The sequence below is a fragment of the Ambystoma mexicanum genome, chromosome 1q, assembly GCF_040938575.1.
Source record: "Ambystoma mexicanum isolate Mex_15411 chromosome 1q, UKY_AmexF1_1, whole genome shotgun sequence".
NCBI classification, from domain to species: Eukaryota; Metazoa; Chordata; class Amphibia; order Caudata; family Ambystomatidae; genus Ambystoma; species Ambystoma mexicanum.
This window is the reverse complement of record NC_090922.1, coordinates 665528257-665553160: the sequence shown is the minus strand read 5'-3', so window position 1 is coordinate 665553160 and position 24904 is coordinate 665528257.

Below are 24904 nucleotides of genomic sequence, written 5' to 3'. Positions count from 1 at the left end.
GCATTTTCATTGGCCCGCCCTGCTGTTGTTCCAGCGGCTCCCCAGCCCCAGGCACAAGTTGCTTTCAACTTTGCAAAGTGCAACAAATTTGTTGTTACTTCGTGCAAAGTTGGAAGTAACTTAATGGGAGTGAAATGTATGTGCGCTGTCACTGTGCCGCAGAAATTGCCGGGGCCCAGGCTCCCAGCCTCCTGCCTGCCCTGCCCCACAGTGTTGGGTGTTACTATTAAGTAGTTTTCCAGACTCAGCATCCGGGCCCAAGCAAGCACTGCACGGCGGCCCCACAGGATTGGCAGCACGGCCGCCGGCCCGGCGACGGCCCCTCTACTTGATGGTGCATATGCATGCATGCATGTGCATCATAATTTATGATGCATGCGTCATGCATGCAAATCATCAAAGCAAGGTAACAACATCTGTTGCATTGTTTTTATGAATTATGCTGCAGTGCCTGCCCAGCCCAGACCCTCAGTTCGAGTTCTGCTGACCTGCTGCGAGGCGAGCTGCTCGGGCTGCAGAGAGGCCACCCACAGGCAGCGCCGTGGCACACACTGACACGGCAGGCGCCGGACGGCAGCCAGAGACTCACTGGGAGGGATGGAGGGAAGGAGGGAGTGAGGGAGAAAGGGAAGGAGAGAGGGATGAGGGATCAACAATTTAATGCTGCGGCCCGCGGGCCGGCCGCAGCGCAGGCACGCACTATCTGACGGAGACTGCGGCAGGCAGGCAGTCATAGGGCCTCATTACACGGATGGCAGTGGACCGGCACCGCCTTGGTGGAAAGGGGAATTACCGCCCTATTCCAAGGTTGGTGGGGCGGTAATTCCCCCTTCCCCCATTGCCCTTCCCCATTCCCATTTTTGCCCCAGAAGCCTCTATGGGAATGGGGAAGGCGCTAATTACGGTACCGCAAATTGGGTACCGTAATTAGCTCCCTGGTCCTTTGCGGGTTGGTTTTTAACGCCTGCAAAACACAGGCGTTAAATTCCCCAACCCGCAAAGGGACCTCGTAGTAAGGCGGTAAGGGTTTACCGGTACCGGTAAAATACTGGTACCGGTAAACACTTACTGCCTTCCGTATAATGAGGCCCATAGTCTCAGTCAGACAGTCAAACAAAAAATTTCATTTAAAAATAAAATAAATATTATTTTAAAAAAAACATTTCAGGGGTGGTTGATGAAAAACCGGCCCCAGGGTCATCAAGGTCGTTCGGCCCATGGCCGAACGTCCAAAAGGCCCAGTCTGTCCCTGCCCACATCTGTTGAAGAACAAGAAGATATCTTTGGGAGCATGCCATTTTCAGTTGAGAGGGATGGTCAATAGAAGGTAGAATACAAGGATGCATAAATGTAGGTGCCGCCGTAGGTGGAACATGCACTAATACATGCAATTCAGGATAAGGAAACTAAGGTGACATATATGGACTGTAGGTACCGCATGAGGAGATGGTGGAACAGGAAGAGATGTATGCAGGGCAGGAGGAGCCAGATGAGGGGCAGGCGGAGGGGGAAGAGTGGCAGGAGGTTTCAAAAGAGGGGCAGGAGGATGAGAGGCAGCATGATTTGGAACAGAAGTGGTATGCAGATAAGGATGAGGATGCAGGTATGGGGCAGGAAGAACGAGGGCAGGAGGAGAAAGCCATAGAGAGGATGCTGGTGTCCCTCGTCATTTTGAGAGGGCCAGGTGGGCCAGAGGAGAACCAACAGAGAGCCGCACTCGGGCTTGCCCAGTATACATTAGAAGAGCCATACCTGTTGAAGCACCTGTAATTAGACAACCATGGGCTGCACAATACCCTCTTAGACAACCATACCAGCAGCTGAGACGAAATGAAGAGTACCTACAGGCGGTCCACAAAGAGACCCAAAAAGCCTTATTAGAAGGCCAGTGGAAATGACACAAGGGCCTGAGCAGACTCGCGGATGAACGAAAATGGCTTTTAAGAATAGCACGCCAATGCAAGCAGCTATGAAAATAGATGTAATGGACACATAAAAAGAGACGATGTTGAAACGTAAGGAAACGTTGCTATGAGGCAAGATGGAAGTAGCCAACCAGTTAACGCGTGTAAATGAGCTTGGAACGCAAGAAGCTAAGAAAACAATACTGCTTGCAATGCTTAGTAGAAGAATAGAGTGGCAAGCGCCAACCATATATCTACCTCTATAAGGCCCGCTATACAAGTGCGACTCCATTTTGTAAAGCAGAAGTATGCCCAGGCGGTCAGAGGCCTAACAGGCCAGGTTTCATATCCCAGCCAGAGCCAGGAGAAGGAGTGGAATCGAAACTCAACAAAGAGCAGCTCATGCCTGGGAATTGAAGGTCAACCCAAGGAAAGGGGGAGAACAGCAACACTGGAGAATTGAAACTTTAGAGCATACCAGCCTGCTCCGTGAAGGTCAAGATAAGGGGGGCCCAGGCGAGGCTAAAAAAGAATCAAATACACGAAAAGCTGGAAACTGAAGCAGATTCACGGTGAACAGACATGTGACCAGCCAGGTGTGAAGAGTTACCAACGTCTGATATCACCCAGATCCAAGGATGCCATAACTTCTCCAGATAAGAGGCTACAGTTTCGAGGCCATGCCCAGCCAACTAATTGACACATAGCTCAAAAGCATTGATTGATGGAAGGGAGGCAGGGTGAATCTTGGGACACTAGGCACCTGGGTGTCCAGTCTGCATGCTGCTAATTAAAATGTAGATTTATGTCTAGGGGTGTAACCTGCTCAATCACAATGGACCAAGTTATCTAGGGTCCTATAGATAGTAGAACCAATAGGACGTCGTAGTTGTAGTGACGTCTATCACGTGTGATGTAGAGGGAGGGGCGTAGACGCCCACCCAATAAGAGTTATCCAATCCACATGCTCTGTTACCATATACAGATATAGCACCTACACTTAAGTTACCTTTCCCAACCAATTATATTGCATGACAGACTTGTAGAGTTAGACATTATTGATGATGAGTTTTCCCTATAATTGTTGCTGTTTCACTGAAGTTCGAGGAAGTTGGAGCAAGACAGGTGATCGCAACGCTGCTGATTTCCAATTGTTTCCCTGTTTGATGTACTTGTCATTAAACGGACTTACCTTTGCCAAACTCAGTCCTCATTATTGAGTCGTGTTGGAGTAAGTGAATCCTGCACCCCCATTCCTCAATGGTGCAGCTATCTTGTCTTACAGGTACTAGAGGGTGAGCACTGACCTATGTGCCCGTCAGTGGAAACACCGCCCTCCTGTACACTTGGTAGCGTGAGGATGGTTTTGGCCATCGATTATTGATTATATAATTCTAAGACACCTATAGACCGACGGCACAAAGTAACTCTATGCCTTCGGCAATATCACAAGTCCTTTCGCCATTTCCGGCTGAGTAGACTGAGAAGCTTCCCGTGGACAATGATAGAATCATTTCGAAAAATCTGCAGTGGGTCTGAAGGAACCTGCTTTCCAAGCATAACCCTTCTCATTCCCACGGGCAGCGAATCGGACGAAAAGACTGCAAGAGGCTGAAGAGAAGGGGCGGTGATCCCGAGGTTCCAGAGAGGAAAAGATGCGAGCGGTAAGTGAAGCAATAAACTCGTTACTTTGGCAAATATCTTGTAGGCATTAGAACAAGTAAGGGAAAGGTAACAGAGGGTGGTGGAGAAAAAATAAAATAGTCAGAATTAGAGAAGACTGTATATGGTTTATAGTGACTATTTCGAATTACATTTGGTAGAAAGTCAAAATGTCGAAAAAATAATGTAGAAACATTATTTTTTTATTTCTTTTTTTTTTTTTTTTAAATGGGGGTTTCCTTCCAAACCCCCCATTTTTTATTTTTTTCTGTTTTAACCCTTTTTTTTACTTGCGGAACCCAAAAAAAACATGTAAATAAAAAAATAAAGCATTCGAAGAAATTTTTAGACATTCTTTTTTCAACATTTTTGTCATTCGACCAAATGTTTTCGACATTTTGACTGGCTACCACTGTATATATATAAGGGGTAATGACTCGAGCATAAGAGATAAAAAGTGGTTACCGGGATAGACATCCGAGATAAAAAGTAGTTACCGGGGGGACACCCGAGAGAAAACGAGTGGTTACCAGGGGGACACCCGAGAGAAAAACGAGTGGTTACCAGGGGGGCACCCAAGAGAAAACGAGAGGATACCAGGGGGGCACCTGAGATAAAAACGAAAGGATTTGCCTTGTTCCTGCGCTTTAATACAGCAGTCAGTAGAAACGTGAACCCAGAGCCCACATAATGGGGGACAATTAGACTATGGTGACGTTTAAAGACGACATCAAAGGGGTTTGTTTAAACTCCATGTCGGGGTATTGATTCGAAGGCAGGTATATGTGTGTCCAGCTGGTGTCCATCTAGTCTGTTAAAAGTCTGTCCTGCGTGTCTTGTTATATGTCAAATGTAAAAAGAACTGTGTCATTGATTGCTTGAAATGCAAGTTGGTTTTACGCGATTCCGTAACTAAGAGGGAATCGCCAATGAATTGATGGTTTTAAGTAAATTTATAGTATACATTTTGGCGGGATAAGATTGGATTGGAGCTTGCGTATTTGGTGCTCGCTCATACTATTGGAAGGATAAAACTGCACAAGTGTTGTTGGTAACAAAATTGAGAATGGAGGAGGTTACCCCGCTTGCACATCCGTGCAAGCATTTACCCAAGCATGCCACTTAACCTAAAAAGTACAGTACTGAGTGGGTTAAGGGTACCGCCCACAAGATGTTTATGCCTTGGCCACAGAATGGGTCCCTATCTAAAGCCGTCTTACAACACATGACGACTTACCTACATGCCACATACACAGGAAAAAAATTCGAGAAACGCCACGCTGTTCTAGAACTTTGGAAGATGTTCGAACAGACGAAGGAGGAAGAACCACCCGCAGACTGGATATTAAACGTATGCACGGAAGGGGGTGAGATGCCTACCGCGCCACCAGCCCCACCTGAGCCAGTCATCGAGGGAAGTAAGTTAGAGGGACTCTATCCACTAAGAGAACTGAAGGCAGCCACGGGGTATAGCAACCCTGCATATGACTCACCTACATACAGTAGTGACAACATCAAAGAGGAGGACCAGGAAATTAATCTTGCCTCTGCAGTCCCGAGGGACAAGGAGAGATGCGAAGATGAAAGGAAGGACCAGGCACAGATTAGTGCACCTCTCGTTAAGGAGGGAGAGGGAAAGAAATGGAAAGGAAACAAAGGTAGAACTGATGAGATAACATTTGCAAAAGACGAATGGATGGGAGGACAGATATTTTTGAAACTAGATGGAAAAATGAAGTGATGATGTGAGCCCGAGAGAGAAGTCTGATGAGACGCAAAGAAGGGAGAGAGAAAAAGAGAAGGAAATGAGGGACGAAAGGATAAGAAGGAAGGATAGGCTGAAGCGAGAACAACTATATCGCGAAGAGCAAGAGAAACAGCTCGGTCGCAAACAGAAGGCAGCCTATGACCAGTACAAACAGAACAAGCAAAGGTTGGAAGAAGAGCAAAGAGTACGTAAGAAGAGAGTGAAGAGAAGAGAAGATGAGGAAATTAGAAGGGCATAGGAATGTAGAAATGAAAGAATGAGGGAAGTAGATAAGACTAGAGAAAAAGCGAGGAAGTGCAAGGAAATAGATGAGGAAATAGAACATAAGCACAGACATAGGGCACGGGATCTTGAATATTTGGAGCGGGAAGTTAAAAAACCCAATCCTATTGTTGAATGGGAAGACATAGAAGAATTCTTTCCTCCAAATGACTCGGTACCAGGGACAGGTGGGACAAATATTGAGGGTGACTTCGACACCAGAAGCATCAGGGAAACGATTGATAAAATATATGATGAGATGGGGCTGGAACAAATTCCCCAAGGGGGAAGGGAAGACGCGCACTTGGAGAGCACTCAGCTATATGACACTTAGGATGTCACCCGAAGTAGTGGGAGCAGGGGACTGTCCCTAGACAGGCTGGAGATTGGGCAGAACAAAGAAGATGCAAGGAGTTGTGTAAACTGGGAACAATCAGAATCTGACTGGTGGGGAAACAGAGGACGAGGCACATGAAGAAGGGAGACAGCGCGAAAAGCGGCTCACAAGGGACCAAGGTGTGCGTTGGTCAGACGCTAGCGAGTCTGCACGCAGGACATCGAAGTCTGCCGCGCTGTCTGGCCGACATGAGGGAGTTCCCCACTGTCAGAAGGGGATGTCAGCATCTGCCTATGCAGACAGATTAAGGGAATTGCCAGGTAGACAGCGACGCAGGAATGCTGCTCCAGCAATAGACAGGAGGGCTATGAGAAAAGAAAAGGAAGACTGCACATTCCAATTCCCACTGCTAGAAAAGGGGGGAACAAGACCACAATATATTCCATGGCCACACATGGATCGAGAGAACCTGAAAAACAAGCTTCCAATGCTGACATCGAGAGCCGGGAAGTGGATACATAAGTTAGAGAAAATGACAGGGGGTGTCACCTTAGCTATAGGGGACATTAAGGGCCTGCTGATTGCCATACTTGGTGAGAGAGCAGACGATGTATGGAAACAAGCTGGGTACCCTAGGGTAACCATAATTAACACTTCCCATAACGGAGCACCATTTAATAATTGTAGAGCAGCAGTGTGGAAAGCGCTACGAACACTGTAACCAGACACTTCCGATATGGGAGCTATAATGACTCGGGAAATGAAAGTGTCAGAAGATCCGTTGATTTATTTCCAGAATTTTCAAGATGCGTGGGTACTCGAAACGCATGAGTCTTGGACGAAATCTATCCCTGTATTCTACCACATATTATGTCAAGGGTTGCCCGAACCGGTGCAAAAACAGCTCAAGAAATTGGTGGGTGTTAAAGCTAAACCCTGGGCAGAAATACAGTTGACAATTGCACACTACTGTAGATTGTTGTAAGAAAAGAACCAAAAAAAGGAGGCACTCGTAAGGGTGAGGAGGCGAAGCTGGTGCAAAAGAAATTCTCAAAGTATGCTCTCGAGGGAGCCATGCTGACAAGTCCAGCTGAACCAAGCGCACAACTAGCAGCTAACCCATCCCAGAATAACCAGGGTAGCGCAGGATTTTACCCGAGGGGTAGGGGATTCAGAGGAAGAGGATAGCAGAGTAACCAGGGAGGGTTTCAAGGTAATCAGGGAGGTTTTCAGAACAACCAAGGTGGATTCCAAAATGTGCAGATGGGCAGTCCAGCTACGCCAGATGGAGAGATGGCCCGACCACCGCCAGTGTGTTGGCTGTGTGGAATGACAGGACATGTGGCGCGCGTGTGCAGAAGCCAAGGCATGTGGCAAAATGGCCAAGGGATAGGAACCGGCATGGTGAATCAGCCTGCCATCCCACAACAAGGCAGTGAACAGGATCACACAGTGCAATAGAAGGCGTAAGCTTGCAGCAAGGTGCGCAGCAAGAGGTCAAACCCTCGAACATGGGGAGCTTGCCACAGGGACAATCCCAGCAGGCACCGCCGCAAATGTCTCAGGGCCCTAACTCCGGAGGGGGAGTTAACCCTTGAAATGGGGGAAATCCACAAGTATACAGTGGGCCGAACTTATGTATGAAATAGGACAGCTCACAGGAGACTCTGATTTGCTCTATCCTATCAGTGACACCAGGCCCTAACAGGGAACCTAGTGTGAATGTCATCGTAGGGGGTAAAGAATATTCCTTCTTAGTTGACACAGGTGCAACAAGCTCGTGCATACGAAAAGGCAAATTCTCCTTGTCCGGCGAGGCCATAGATACTCAGAGTTTCACAGGAGCTCTCAGTAGAGTTTCCTTTACAGACACGCTCCCAGTTTCTGTAGGAGAGTGCAAAATGAATGTACCCCTATTGTATTCACATCAGACCCCAGTAAACATTATGGGTCGAGACTTAATGACGCAGTTGAATATGACTATCTCGTTATCACGGAGGAGGGCATAGTATGCTCTACTCCAGGAATGCATTATTCAAATGTGTGCGGAATGATCAGAGCATACTCAGGACGTATAGCCATGAGGGCTATACCGTTAGAGCCAGAATTTTCGCATATGGCGTGCGGGTGCTCATGGCAGGATTGCCAGGCCTTGCAGACGGAACAATGAGAACCCCTGATGAGTTTTTATTCAGACCAAGAATACCGATGCATGAAGAAGAGGGACAAGTATTTCCCTTAATGATACAATCTTCCGCAGTGCGAGGGAAAGTAGTATTGGTCGAAGGATACAATGACGAAGGGAGACAATGGTGCGCGATTATCGCCATCGAAGAAGGGTATCGAGCGACTGACGTCACCGATGACGATCTGTTCGAAGAACACCCTGACCTAGAAGAGACAAGGATGGAAGTGAGTCTCATATTTTGGGTCAAAATGATCAAACGGGAGGTACCTCAGAGAATGATGTTGGCACTGATACGTCCAGAGTACTTTGAAAAGGACATGGCCCAAGTGCCTGTCACAGTATGGACTACAGGGCACTATGACGTAGGCCTCCTGAAAGGGGCAGGAGAAGTGAAAATTAAACTGAAACCAGGAGCAATTTTACCAAGAGCGCGACAATATCCCATGTCCAGAGAAGCGGATGAAGGGATTGCAAAGTCAATTTCCGCCATGATGGAACAGGGCATCTTAGTGACGTCAGAGTCACCCTGTAACACAGTAATTTACCCATCAAGAAATCAAAGGGAGGGTCTTGGCATTTAATCCAAGATTTAAGAGCATTAAACGATATTGTTGAAGCCGAGTTCCCTCTAGTCCCTAATCCATCTACAATTCTATGACCATGCCCACTGAGGCAAAATATTTTACAGTGACTAATTTGAAAAATGCATTTTTGTCAATCCCGTTGAACCGTGACTCACAAGTTCTGACCTAATTTACTTTCAGACAAATGCGTCTGAATAAGCACAAGACTGCCTCAGGGGTATTGTGAGTCTCTGTCCATTTTCAACAGGGTCCTGCAAATGGAACTAAGCAATATTGCGGTGGATACTCGCCATTGAGAATCATGCAGACCAGGAAGTAACGGTGTACAGTGACTCTGCCTATGTGACATCTACCGTACACGCAGGTCTAGCACGCTGGAAAAGGAGGGGCTACCTCCGGGCAGACGGCACACCAGTGCAACATGCAGCCTTATTGGACAGGTTGATAAAAGCACTACAGCTCCCAGTGGGCATAGCGGTCGTGAAATGCACCGCTCACACCAAAGGGACGGATTTCGTGTCACGTGGAAACCATGAAGCGGACACGGAAGTCAAGCGTATAGCATCCAAGAATGAAACAATCATGGACGTGGAGGTGGCACGTAACCATGAGAGGATGATGGTAGCACGAGCCACACCTGAGGCCTATAGCAACATGGGGCAGACTTAGCTAATCGAGCTCCAAGAGGAGGCACCTCAGGAGGAGAAGAATTTGTGGAAGCATCGAGGGTGCTCCTTAAGCCCCTCTGACGGATTGTGGAGGCAAGACAGCACTGGTAAACCAGTAATGCCGGTCGCCCTACTAAAGTTAGCATTGGAGCAATTACATTACCCTATACATATGTCAAAAGAAAATATTGCTGCAACGCTCGCAGAAGACTGGTTTACACCGAATTTGGCGGAGCATGTTGCATTCTTCATGGTGAACTGCATAATATGCCAGCAATTCACCGCTGGGGCACACATTGAAAGTAGTGAGAGGAGTTATCCCCCGGCCCAACAGGCCATTCCAGCACTTGCATATCGATTATGTGGACATGATTCAAGTGTGCAATGGGTACAGGTATTTAATTGTGGTGGTGTGTCCATTCTATAGTTGGATAGAAGCAGGCCCCTGTACACACCCAGACTCTTCCTGTGCTGCCAAATTTCTGGTGAGGGAAGTGTTCCCTAAATGGGGGGTGTGCGAGGTAATGAGGTCAGATAACGGGGCTCACTTTGTCAATGCAGTCTTTGAACAGATCAGCTTGTTGCTTGGTATAAAGCACAAGTTCTCGTCAGCGTATCATCCGGAGGGAAATGGCATATGTGAGAGGCTCAACGGCTTGTTAAAGGAGAGGATAGCCAAGTTGAAACTCACATTAAAAAAGGGATGGCTGCACTGCCTACCACTGGCATTGTATGCACTTCGGAACCAACCAGGCTCCGACCATCATCTCACACTGTCACGGGCAGAAGGATGAGGACCCCTCTTACCTCCCCCTCGAGATAGAGCTAGATGTGATGCCCAGCCAACTAGAGTGGTCCTGGGGATAGAGATGCAGGAATATTTTAACTGCATGACATCCAGCATCTCTCTCATTACAGGCCAACTGCAGCAACGGCGAAAGGGTTGCAAAGAAGCACAAAACGCATCAGGAAGTGCTGAAGCAGACACCGCTCAAGGTCTTTGTGCGCCTCTCATCTTCCCTAGTGATGCTGTTTTAATAAAAAATTATACAAGGAAAAGATGGGACGAACCAAGATGTAATGGCCCTTTCATCGTGGAGGACTGCACTCCTTCTGCCGTCAAAGTCCAGGGCAGAAGGGCATGGCTCTTCCTAAATGACATTAAACCATATATAGGAGAGAGCCCTTCAGCTGCATCTAACTGTGAAGAAACCACAGACAACAGGGAAGAACCTCAGCACGTGCAGACAAGATCCATGGCGAGGAAGAAGGACGCATGAGCAGCAAAATCAAGGCAAAAGAACTTGGTTTTAAATTGTGGCTTTTCAACAGGACATTTCCTCAAACCAGAGAAAGGTGATAAAGAACAATTATACAGACATTCTGTGCACCACAGTTGCAGGGTAAAGAAGAGAGCTACACATCCAAAGCCACAACAATGTTGATAACACAAACTTTTGAATCACGTCACACTCAAGCAGTATAACGAATCAAGACTCTGATAGACTGCAAATAAGACATTTCTGAGAGTTTAACACAGTATCCTGAAGCAACCAGTGTCAAGACTTTGTTTACAGAACTTATGGTATCTCCCAGCAGAAGCCTCACGTGGGATGTGCTCACTTATTTCCAGTTGGTGGTGATATCATATCCGTCACTCGTAGGGAGAGTAACCAGTGTCACAAACTTTATTTGAGATCCTGCTAACAAGAAAGTAATCTGGCAACTGCTGACTGTCATCATGGAAGCCTTCGCCGAGTTACCCGAGCACAGTGAAAACGACACAAATGCTTCCATCACAGACAGACATTGAAGAACTCACCTTCACGCTGTTCTTTCAAATAATCTAGAAATGCCCAGGACTCGTCGGGAGAATGACTGATACCCACACATTCATCAGAGATCCAAGAAACATTGAACGATTAAACCAGCTGTGGACTAAGCTAAATTACCTAGTGGCAATCCACGCAGCAGGAAAGTGCAGAGACTGTTCGAGTCAAAAGACAAGCTTGTGATCAGGACCCAGCAAAACAGGACAAATGTCCCTGTCACCAGAGGACACACAGCTGGCAAATAATGTCCTGTTCAGACCAGTCACAGACTATCCAGAAATGGTTGGAAGGCCTGCAGATGTTGACGTCATCCAGCCAATATCTCACGCATGGGCACACTCCTCCACGGCATCATGCTCCAGGTAGAGCTATCTAACTTCCAGTGAGAATACCTGAGGGGATTCCAGTGAAACTTTCCGCCGTGGGACAGATCGAGGAGATAGAGACACAGTTCATCATCTTTCCGCCGTGGGACAGATCGAGGAGATAGAGACACAGTTCATCATCTTTCCACCGTGGGACAGATCGGGAAGAGCAGAAACGAGAACTTCACCATCCTGTTTTTCTTTTTCTTTTTCTTTTTCTTCTATTTTTCCTATTTTTATTCTTATTTTTCCATGTTAATTTTATTTTTATTTTTATTTTTATGACATTTTATTTTGTGTGATTTTTAGCGGTTCAATCTTTTCATTCCTTCGCATTGAACAGGTTCCAGCAGGTCCTCAGGACCAAAGCAAATTTGAGGAATGCACCAGGATCTTACCTATTGTATATATGCATAATGAATGTGACTTGCCAAAGATGTTAGCCTAACCTTTTTCCATGGTCTAGCAAGGGAACTGTACTCCGTACCCAGAGACTACCGTCATCACCCGCAAGAGGGGGGACATTTAAGAAGCACTCGTCACTTTAGTAATTCACACACTCTTGAGCAACGAGATCGAAGTAAGAAAAAGAATTAAACACTGATAATAGATTTATGTACGAAATGGAGGCCCAGAACAGTAACTTGGTTCACCAACCAAGGGGCGCCCCCGCTTCCCTGGAAGGAAATGCTGCCAAATGTCTTACAAGTCAATATTGTGAATATGCCTAGTAATTATCATTGTCTTTGACTATCAGAACGGCTTTCTTTATTGGTGCACGAAGTGTCCCGATTTCAGTGCACCCACCAGACAATGAATGACAGGGGCCTACAAAAGCACCCAGACCCTATATAGTTATTCCAGTTCCAAGAAAACCTGATGGTAAAGTTAACGAACTAAAATTGAATGTAATTAGCAGTGGCACATACACACTTGAGGTAATGAATGAAGAGAAAAGCTGGAGACAGGGTCAGCACGGAGTGGATGAAAATGTAGCACTGACCACTGCACGCACCCACACACTGATTGCACACGAACAAGGGCAAGTGTCAATGGCAACAGGGCCTCAAACGAAGGCAACAGAAAAAGAGAGACTTCCTACCGAGCAACCAGCCCCAGAAAATAGTGGAAGTAACCAAGAAGAACCAAGTGAGAAACCAAAGAGAGAGGGCATAGCACAATCCCTCAAAAGAACAGAAGTAGCCACAAAGGAACTCACAGAGAAAACACAAACGCTGATAGATCATTTGTCCCCGTTCATAGTTAGAGCAAAGAAACTGCATGAGGAGCTGAAAAAAAGAACTACAGAGGATATAACAGCAACCATGCCAGCTCCAACGCAAGGGACAAGCACCAGGCCTACGACACAGCCAAGCGTTGGGAAGTTGGTGAGCCAATGGTGGTTAGAGGATGTCTATGAAAGATTACAAAAGGGAAGGAAAAGAAACAAAACCTTCTCCTACCACAGCGATACAGCCAAGGAAACCTGCTCCACCGAGACGCCCAGAGTGGAAAAGCAGCACAGACGCATTCAAGGACATAGTTATAGCAAACTACAGAAGAACGCTGAGAATCAAGAGAAGCCCACACAAAGATAACAATGAACTCAATGATTACCTGGACAGCACAGCCCATCTCGGAAACAACATATGGTACCAACACATGAAGGAAGTAGGGCAAAGGCAATCAGAAGGAGAATGCTTTGTCTGTGCACTCCTACAGTACAGCATGGGAAAATCCAAGATCTTCTTGGTAGTGGAAATTGATGTCCCTACAGCACACTGTATGTCACACTTAGCAATGTGTAACACCAGAGGATAATTTATGGGAAGATACGCCTCACTGATATGGGCCACCGAAAAAGATTACCCAGAAGAAGATGGCTACGTCCAGAACATTAAAACAAGAAACAGGGCACACAACAGGAATCACGTGATCAGATACGAGAACCCTGAAGTTACAGGATCAGGAACACGATGGGAAATAAACCCGAGACTGAACGTCCATTGAAAAACCACTGAAGAGGCTCAAATTTGGAAGAACAGAGGCCAAATGCAGATTTGGGGAACAGTGGTTTCCCCAGATGGATGGGACGAAGGAGTAGTAATCTGCCGAGCTTGGATGGTCCTTGGAGCCTGCCAAGAAGCAATAGAGAACTCACAGAGGTTATGCAAACCTCTATGGCCGAAATTGGTAAAGCTGTTATCATGGGTCCAAGACAGAGGAGGATCTCTGCAAATAGTACCACTGGAAAGCCCGAAACTATGCTTCAGAAGTAATGGCACGAGGAAGATGGGGGAGAATGTAAACTGCGGACAAATCTTTGAAGCCCCAGGAATGACACAAGGAACCGCAGTCATCATGGACCATTACTGGGCGTGTGGATCCAAGGCATATATAAGACTACCGAAGAACTGGGGAGGCATCTGCACACTGGTGAACGTCCACGTTCCCACACTAGTGATCCCTAAAAATGACCTGAATTTGGACAGTTTCCCAAAAGCAGATGCTCATCTAAGAAAAAGGAGATCTGTGGAACTCGTATCTAGAATGAAGAGAGAAAACTACTTTTCTGCCAAATCAGAAGAGGCATTCCAAGCAATCCCATACAAACACAGGCTGTTCAGCCTCACTTCAACAGTATTCACCACAATGCTCTTGCCACACATCCAAGTTGGAGTGAATGCTAAATGGTTGCAGATAACCAGATGGGAGTTATTGCAGACCATCAACACCACTATAAAAGTATTTAACGTGATCAAAGAAGAACTGAGAGCAATCAGACTGATGACCCTCCAGAACACATATGTACTTGACATGATCACAGCGATGGATGGAGGTGTTTGCGCAAAAATCGGAGAATCATGTTGCACATTTATACCTTCGCATGACAAAACGTTAACAGAAGCCATAGGTATGCTGACAACCTTAAAAAAACAGATGATTGATGAAACAGACGACGTGGATGATGACAGCTGTTTTGGAGCCCTGTTCTCATGGGTCCCACAATGGATGGCGGATATATTTAAGTTTCTGGGAGCCTTACAAGCAATGATACTGCTAGGATTCTGTATTATCAAGATAATCATCACACAGTGCCAGAAAACTGCAAAAAAAGCCATTGGGATGAAAATCATGGACGATGTCGAACCAGGATGGAAGCCCAGAGATCTGACGGATGAAGAAATAAGAGACTTTGTGACGGCCCGTGAATTTGCGCGAGAAGGAACAAAGTTTACATATCCCAAAAAGCAAAGAAAGTATGAAGGAAAATGAATCTATTGCAGCCCAAATGGACAATGCCAGCTTATGACATGGAATAAAGATGAACATGTGAAAACAGCAGGAAGTTTGAAAGATGTGATAAAAATATGGACTCCCAAGATGCACACATTCACATCGTCATGTACAAACCCTGAAGATGACGAACAAGACACAGATGAACCAAAAAAAATGAATACGAAGGAAGACGCAGAAGTGGTCGATGAACCAACCAGAGGGGGAGTGTAGAGGATGCCCCAGACATAGCCTGCACCCCTGCTCCCCATTTCGGGGTACCAGGAACGTACTCACCAAGGTATGTGACGCATGAGGAGCAAGTGAACCAACAGAGGGCCGCACTCGGGCTCTGCCCAGTGTACATTAGAAGAGCCATACCTGTTGAAGCACCTGTAATTAGACAACCATGGGCTGCACAATACCCTCTTAGACAACCATACCAGCAGCTGAGGCGAAATGAAGAGTACCTACAGGCGGTCCACGAAGAGACCCAAAAAGCCTTATTAGAAGGCCAGTGGAAATGACACAATGGCCTGAGCAGACTCGCGGATGAACGAAAACGGCTATTAAGAATAGCACGCCAATGCAAGCAGCTATGAAAATAGATGTAATGGACACAGGAAAAGAGATGATGGTGAAACGTAAGGAAACGTTGCTATGAGGCAAGATGGAAGTAGCCAACCAGTTAACGCGTGTAAATAGGTTTGGAACGCAAGAAGCTAAGAAAACGATACTGCTTGCAATGCTTAGTAGAAGAATAGAGCGGCAAGCTCCAACCATATATCTACCTCAATAAGGCCCGCTATACCAGTGCAACTCCATTTTGTAAAGCAGAACTATGCCCAGGCGGTCAAAGGCCTAACAGGCCAGGTTTCATATCCCAGCCAGAGCCAGGAGAAGGAGTGGAATCGAAACTCAACAAAGAGCAGCTCATGCCTGGGAATTGAAGGTCAACCCAAGGAAAGGGGGGGAACAGCAACACTGGAGAATCGAAAGTTCAGAGCATACCAGCCTGCCCCGTGAAGGTCAAGATAAGGGGGGCCCAGGTAGGTGGTGAGGCAAAAGAAGAATCAAATACACGAAAAGCTGGAAACTGAAGCAGATTCATGGTGAACAGACATGTGACCAGCCAGGCGCAAAGAGTTGCCAACATCTGATGTCACCCAGATCCAAGGATGCCATAACTTCTCCAGATAAGAGGCTACAGTTTCGAGGCCATGCCCAGCCAACTAATTGACACATAGCTCAAAAGCATTGATTGATGGAAGGGAGGCAGGGTGAATCTTGGGACACTAGGCACCTGGGTGTCCAGTCTGCATGCTGCTAATTAAAATGGAGATTTATGTCTAGGGGTGTAACCTGCCCAATCACAATGGACCAAGTTATCTAGGGTCCTATAGATAGTAGAACCAATAGGACATTGTAGTTGTAGTGACGTCTATCATTTGTGATCTAGAGGGAGGGGCGTAGACGCCCACCCGATAAGAGTTATCCAATCTGCATGCTCTGTTACCATATACAGATATAGAACCTACACTTAAGTTACTTTTCCCAACCAATTATATTGCATGACAAACTTGTAGAGTTAGACGTCATTGATGACGAGTTTTGCCTATAACTGTTGCTGTTTGACTGCGAGGAAGTTGGAGCGAGACAGGTGATCGCAACGCTGCTGATTTCCAATTGTTTCCCTGTTTGATGTACTTGTCATTAAACGGACTTCCTTTTGCCAAACTACTGAGTCCTCATTATCGAGTTGTGTTGGAGTAAGTGAATCCTGCACCCCCATTCCACACATGGTGCAGCTATCTTGTTTTACAGGTACTAGAGGGTGAGCACTGACCTATGGGCCCGTCAGTGGAAACACCGCCCTCCTGTACAGCATCCTATGGACTTTTCAAAAACGTACACCAGAATACCACCACTTCTTATTCCATGGAAATCCCACTGGACCGAGTGGCAGTAACAGTAATTTATTTTGGTGGTAAATCGCCAGACTGACTGCTGATTTACCACCAAGCTCATAATGAGGCCCATTGTCTTAAACAGAGCACAATCTTACACACAAATCCCATGCAAGGATTTCCTAATTTCTGACATGTGGTCTCATTTAATAAATCAAAATACTTAAAGAGAACCCCTGTAGTATTATTTTACAAGGGCACTACACCAACGGCCACAGACTCAACACTTATCTGTAAGGAATAAATATAGTGGAGCCCTTTCTACCTGCATATGGTGTTCCAACTGGAAAATCACTTCCAAAACATGAAATGAACCAATCTTAGAATAACCAATATCTATTTTATTCAATTCATGTGTACACAAGATAACATCTGTCTTTAAAACAATAGATTATTTACCTTCAATGACATTTTCATGCATACCCTTAGAAACCATACTTCACGTATACTCATATAATTCATTTATATAATTTAAAAGGTTGCCTCAACCAATGTATATAGTATATATGGGCCTCATCATGAGTTGGGTGGAGCAGTAAATTGTGGCTGTAACGCTATTACTGATGCATTTACACCTCCGCCCAATCTCGAGTTGGATGGAAAGTGGGAGTGTTACCTAAAAATCTCCCCTTTGCGCCCGTTTTCAGCGCTAATTGCTCTAGCACTAATAGCACAAAGAAAATTGGGATTTACCTCCCCACCGCAACTCGGGATCAGACACAAATCATGGTGCACCGAGTTGCTGTAACGCTGATAGCATCGGGTGGTATCCTGGTGCAATTAGCGCAGGGATAGTGCCCAATTCAGGATGAGGCCCCTAGACAGCAGTTTCTTATTGCTCTGCATCGACCATTCACATACGGGTGATTTATAATAATCCACTTCACCCGAAACATTATTCATTCAATTCATCTCAATCTTGATTCTTTTTTTTAGAATACATAGATTATACCAACAGAGCTCGACATAACATGCCATGTTTCTGTTCTTAGGGCTATCATTGCTGAACATTCGTCAGGAGCAAAACAGATTAGCTTCTCATACATCAGCATGATTTTAGAGTCAAACCTCTTAGTTATGACAAGGGATATATCTTATGAATTCCTTAACTTCTTTTATAAAATGATTTTCTATGGGTTCCCCATCTTCGCTATATGTAGGCGTTCAATTGATTTAGGCGACTTTTATTGCAGCACATTTTCAATCTTTTCACCATGGTGGTTTGTGCTCGTAAACGACTGTCCTATCGGTAGAATCACCCACGAGCCATCAAAGTGAGATTGCGGTACTCGCGTTCCCTGTTACAGCTGTTCAAATCCTGTGCCCATATATGTCTCAGCGACGTATACGAAAAGCTGGACCACCCTTGCCCTAGGATCTCCTTGAAGTAGCTGTGTGCTTTTAGGCGGATTCTAGCCAACAGAGTGCAACCCATGTTCAAATCCCATACCCACGCTTAGAGACTGGTCTCCGGTATTAGGTATGTTATGGAAGATTAGTGAATTCATTAATTCTCTCCTATGCAGTCTTTTGCAAGGTAATGGTGTATTTGCAATTATAAACCAGGTCCTGGTGTAATAAAAAATGTAGTAGACACTCCCGTCACTTGATTTATAATCAATAATTATTTTGTATTTCTTTATTTTATTGTTTAAAGCATGGACCGAAGTTGCGAGCAGCGGAGAGTTGTATAGAGTGTGTTGCCAGCATTTGGCCTGACATCTTTTAACACTAGTGCAGTACTGTGAGTTGGGGTCTGTGAATCGGTATGTGTCCCCATTCATATTAGTCCTTGGTCAGGTGTTGTTGAAAAAGCCATGTTTTAAGAGATTTGCGAAATTGGAGAATTGTGGGGGCATTCCGAGTTGACACTGGATCAAGTTCCAGGGGGTGGGTCTGTGACAAGAGAAGGGGCCTCATTCCGAGTACGGCGCTAACCAATGGCGCTATTAACGCCTTGGTTGACGCCGTACCCGGACCGGCAGCGCCTTGGTGGTTGGCGGAATTACCGCCCCATTCCAAGGTTGGCGGGGCGGTAATTCCCCAATCCCCATTTACCCTTCCCCATTCCCATTCTTGCCCCATAGGGCATAATGGGAGTGGGGAAGGCGTCAATTACGCCACCGTAAATTACGGTGGCGTAATTAACATCAAGGTCCCTTAGCGCCATGGTATTTAACGCCTGCTAAAAGCAGGTGTTAAAAGCACCATGGCGCTAAGGGAACTCGGAGTATGGCGGTAAGGGATTACCGCCACCGCTCTCGTTAGCGGTGGCCGCTATCCCTTACCGCCATACTCGGAATGAGGCCCAAGGACTGTTTGAGGGTTCTATCTTTGCCGACGAGTTGTGATTCAAGCTGGTTGGTCAGTCTGTTTGCTGCGCAAGGAGGGTGTGCCACCATATATGTGGAGCTTAGTCTCCAGGTACGCTAGTGTACTACTCCAAAAGTATCCTGGCCTGGCGAGGAAGCCAATGTAGTTTGCATAGGACGGGAGTGATTCTGTCAACTTTCTGTGCACCAGCAATAAGACATGCTGCAGCATGGTGGATTGCTTTTAAGGGAGCCAAATGAGCAGCTGGTAGCCCCATCAGGAGGGAATTTACCCCATCGATGTGCAAGACCACAGGCATGTACTACGGCCTGGAAGTCCTATGGTGGGATGACGGGTTTGATTTGGCAAAGGGGGGAGATTTGGAGCCAGGCTATTTGGGCCTTCTTGGCTATGTGTTTCTGGTAGGACAAGCTGCTGTCAATGGTGAAGCCAATATGTGTGACCTTGCATCTGTTCCATGCACTTGATTCCTTTTAATAACAAGCATTGGAAAAGCCAATACGTTTGGCTATTTTATAGGCCTTTGATAAGCATTTGCCAGGCACTGTCATGATATACTGAGGTGCTAACACTATTTGCCAACTGCTGTTATCTTATGGTCAGATTGTACCATTATGGCAGTGCGTGGAAAATTCCTTTCCATTCCCATATAACAGCGAAAACTATTTGCTTTGTCAATGCTTTTTTTTCCAAGCCTTTCCCCCCTGGAAGACCATTAGCAGTGTACATCCTCTCTTTCTCCAAGTGCTGTTCAGAGCAGACTGGTTGAATTTGGGTAAAGTGAAATCCACTACAGAGTTTAATTTTCTTTCTGACTTTGAGAACATTCAGACGTGTAATTGCTCATTTTACTATAGCCGGTAAAATAGCTATAGCTGGTAAAACAACTCAGTGTGTTGCTGCTGCAATGTGTGTGTGATCTGCAGGTTGTAGGTCTGAATCCCGGCAAGGCCAATTTAGCATTTCATCCTTCTGAGTTCTATAAATGAGTATCAACACAGGGGTTCCATGTGTTAGTATCCCCGCAAATATATCGCCATACAAAAATACCGCCATATTTTTGCGCCAATATTAAATCATGGAACCTGCGGGGGAAACCCCTGCATTATTTTTAAAGGAAAGAGGGACACCCCCGCAACCCCCATTCCTAAAAACCCCAAAAATTATCCCACCCAAAATATCACCTATGGCAGTTCCAGACGACCATATATACAGCGATATTTTTGGTGGGGATAATATGTAGTGATACCAACACAGGTTGGGTGATATTGTATGTATATTTGTTCTACATGAAGAGCTCAAGTGTAAGTGCTATATAATAACAAGTTATCATTTGGCCTTGGGTGTCTGCTTACATTCACAGTAATTTGGTAACATGGGCCTATACACACTGATATTAAAGATACATATGGTGATTCATTCTTGCATGAAATGTATATCACATTACAGTGATATCGTAACCATAATTACGGTAGTGAATTTACGAACAATGCTATATGATGCCACTTCCTGTTTTGTTAAGGGGTGAAAGGTTGTGTTCCATCACTATCCGTGATGTCACTTCAGGGTAGGGTCAAATCACATCACTTCCTGTGATGTCATCAGAGGTCCAGGGTCATGTGATGTCACTTCCGCTACCCCTGGCATTTTGGTGAAATGACATCCCTACTTGGGGCTAGTCTTTTAGTTATAGCCCCTGAGCTTCTATCAGGGGCTACAGCCAACAGACCTGAGGCTATAGCACCCTCAGCCCCCACCAGCAATGCTTCTGATGTGAGAGCAGGAGAAACATTTTGCGTGCAGCTAGACCAAATTGTATCATGGGGGATAGCTGCATTCTAATGACGGAGGTGTTGTGCAATGTGTCTTAGTGTTTGTAGTGGAGGGTGCAGAGAAGTAGTCTGTGGGGTATGTGAGAGCAGGAGAGGCATTATGTTTTTAACCAGACTGAATGTTGCTGTGGGGGATAGCTGCATTCTGAAGATAAAGGTGTTGTGCAATGTGTCTTAGAGTAGTGCAAGCAGTGGATGGGTTCTCAGATGTGGTCTGGAGAGTATGCGAGATTAGGAGAAACATTATGGGTGCAACTAGACCAAATGTATATTATGGGTGATAGCTGCATTCTAAAAGCATTCTAAAAGCAGAGGTGTTCTGCAGTGTGTCTTTTATAGTGTGTCTTAGGGTAGTGCATGTATTGGATGGGTGCTAAAATGTGGTTTGGAGAGTGGTCATCTATAAGTCGGATGTTAAGCAGCATAGAGTTCCAGATGGTGGGGGCTTGGACAGAGAAAGTGGTGCCTTTCCATTGGGGTGGCACTGGGTGATTTTCTGTTGCAGGTCTTTATTGCGTGTCTTGTGTAGGGCTCATTGAGTGATGCACATGACTTTGAAAGTAACCCGTTGTCCGATAGGTAGCCAGTGGAAGGTACAGAGGGCAGAGGAGATGTGCTCTCTGCTGCTGAGGGTGAGGAGCAGACTGGCTGCTGAGTTCTGGACTCTTTGGAGCTTTTTGAGTTGGTAGGCAGTGGCACCCAGGTACAGAGAGTTGGCGTAGTCTAGTCAGGAGAGGACAATGAACATGATTGCTGTCACTCTATGGGGGTAGGAGAGGTAAGTGAAGATGCTTCTGAGTATGCAGTGGTATAGGTGGCAGGACTTTGACACAGTGTTAATGTGGTCTGATAAAGTTAGGTCAGTATCCATTGTGCAGTCCAGGTTTCTGACTGTGGTTGATAACCCCGAGGGAGGGTTTGGAGGGGGGCTAGGGAGGGAGGCCAGTGGCTTGGTTGCTGGAAGAGAACTGTCTTCCCACAGATCATGATATCTGTTTTCCATAGATTGAGCTGCAGGTGCGTGACGATCATCCAGCGTTCAATGTATTTGAGGCAGGATGCAATGTCTGTGTGGGGAGTGGAGGCGGACTTGGGGGTTCTGAAGATGATTTGTGTGTCATTGGCGTAGTTGTAACAGGTGAGGTTGTGTGATCAGATACGTATTTTTTGTATTTCTTTATTATTTGTATCACACACCTAACCCCCAGGTAACTAGGCGCTGGAAAACTTAACACGTTGCAGAAACATACTTACAATAATAGGCATACATAGACATTAGGTAGGTCGACCAAGGTTACAGAGAGGTCTGGTATTCAGATAGATACAGTCAAGGGCATAACAATCAGAATAATACAGATATGAAACAGTTAAGGGCAAACAATCAGCATAATGCAGATAAGATACAGGGCCACTGGCAGCCGGGGCTTCAGAAGTTGGACTTGTCAGTAAGCCAGGTTTTTCCCCTAGTTTTGAAGGCAATGAAGGAGGGTTCCGTTCTAATGGTGTGAGATAGGGAGTTCCAATGGTTGGTGGCTTGAACGGGGAAGCTAGCTCCACCTGCAGTTTTAGGTTAAACATGGGGACTGATAGTAGGTGTGTTTGGGAGGATCTGGTGGGACGGGCTGGCTGGTATAGGGAGAGATTTTCTGAGAGATATTTAGGTGCAGAGTTGGCCATACATTGGTGGGTGATAGCCAGAGCGCAAAGAGATTCTATCGCGCACTGGGAGCCAGTTGACTTTCTGTCTAATGCTGGTAAAGTGGCTGGATCTGGGAATGTTTAATGCTGCTCCAAAGGAGTTGTTTTGTAGGACTTGGAGTCTGTTGAGATTCTGTTCAGAGGTCCAATGGAAGAGCGTGTTGCAGTATTCTAATTTGGAGAGCACTAGCGCTCTAGCTAGCTAATGGGGGACAGGTATGATTTACCGGCATTGATTAACTTGTTAGTGTAAGCTGTTGATGAGGCAATGGAGCTTACTTGTTTCTTTAAGGATAATGTGGATCAAGATAAACACCAAGGGTTTTTATCTCCTTCTCAATTTTGATCGGGTGTCCATCAATGTTGAAGGACATATACCACAGGTCCAATTTGTTAAGGCGAGTTAGTTTGGAGTCAGCATCGTAGCAGCCTAACAGCGTGATGAGAACCTGGTTGTCATCTGCGTAGTTCATTTAGATGACACCCATTCTATGGAGACGGTTGAAGAGGAGCTCCGTGAATATGTTGTAAAGCGTCGGTGAGACGCAAGAGCCTTGGGGCACCCCACAGTGGATGGGGATTGGGGCTGCTGAGGCTGAGGGTGAGAAGACTCTGGTGGTGTGGTTGGATAAGAATTATTTAATCCAGTTAGATGCATTAGTAGAGAAGGCTGCTGCAATGGTTAGATGTTCTGTGAGAATCTGGTGGTTGACCAAGTCAAATGCAGCCGAGAGGTCTAATAAGAGGAGCATGGCACTTTGCCTTTGTCTTTGGCCTCGTCCATCAGTATTTTCAGATCCAGGAGGGCGTTTCAGTGCCATGTCTAGGCCGAAAACCAGATTGTCGGAGACCGAAGAGACTGTTGTCCTCCAGGTGTTTCTGGATTTTACAGACCCATTGACTGTCGCTGGCTAATCCAGTCCACATGGCCAGTCCCACCCACTACCTGCCCCTTCCTAGCCAAATCACTCCCCCGGATCTCTTTGTGTCTAGCTTTGTTCTTTCCAACAAGTCTTCTGAAAGGTAGTAGATTAATTGCAGCTTTAAACCAGCTCCCAATGTAATAAATCTGACTTAACCAAGTGGGCATTTAGCCAACTTGATTTGTATGCAATGTGTGCACTTGCATCTGTTCATTGCACTGAATTTCTGTTAAAGAGATACTGTCAAAGCCAACCGTTTTGGCTCTTATATGGGCTAACATAGTCTTGTAGAGATGCAAGACAAAACTTACATGCAATGAAAAAAACAAGAAAAGGGCGTTCTCTTGCTGCACCCTTGCCTTCTGGAACACCATTCCAGTGACATTCTGAACTGCACAAACGCTCTAACAATCCCGAAAAGAACTCAAGAGCTTAGCATTCAGTTAATACCTAGGTGCCACTTAAGTCTCCTTGCTACTTCCGGGCCGCAACATCCATGCTATATATTGCAACCCCGTTTACCTATTATGTTAACCTCAAAGACATGTGCCATTGTTTCCCAGCTATATTTGCACCACATAGAACCTAACTACATCCCCATCCCCATATAGTATTAGATAAGCATTTAACAGTGAAGGCCAGACAATACCCAGGTACAACAGCTTTGTACAGATTTTGCTGACCTATGGCTAAGTAATACCATTTGATCTACAGGAAAGCTCAAAGAGCAACAAATGCTGAGTACAATCCCGATCCCAAGATACACTCAATGGGGAACTCCTTATCGGCATCACTATAATAACAAGTCATGCTCATTAACAAAATCTCAAACACACTTTAGGATATTCTATCACTAGCAATATCACTTACCAATTAATTGCCAATTTGAAACGATGCATGTTTGCACTCTTAATTGAACTATCAAACCACCAATTGGTACATCAATAACCAGAGATTCAGGGTGATTCACCTAATCCATACCCAGGTAATTCATTTTCTGTCACTTGTCGCATATGGTATCAGACGTGGTGAATAAAGTAATAATGTTTTTTAGGCATGACATGATGCTAATAAGTTGCTATTTATCAGATTTTTTATATTTGCTTTTCCCATGTTTTTGTTTGGATTTTTCACCTGCTTGTTCTCCTGTCCCCAAATCAAGAATACGGTATGTATTTATAATCTCCATTTATGTAAAGGTTGTCATACACTGATACAATTGATATCACGATGTTTGAATAACAGTCTTGAAAAAGATCTTGTGTCGAAACACGGGTTGACTGTATTCTCTGAAGAGTGTGCTTT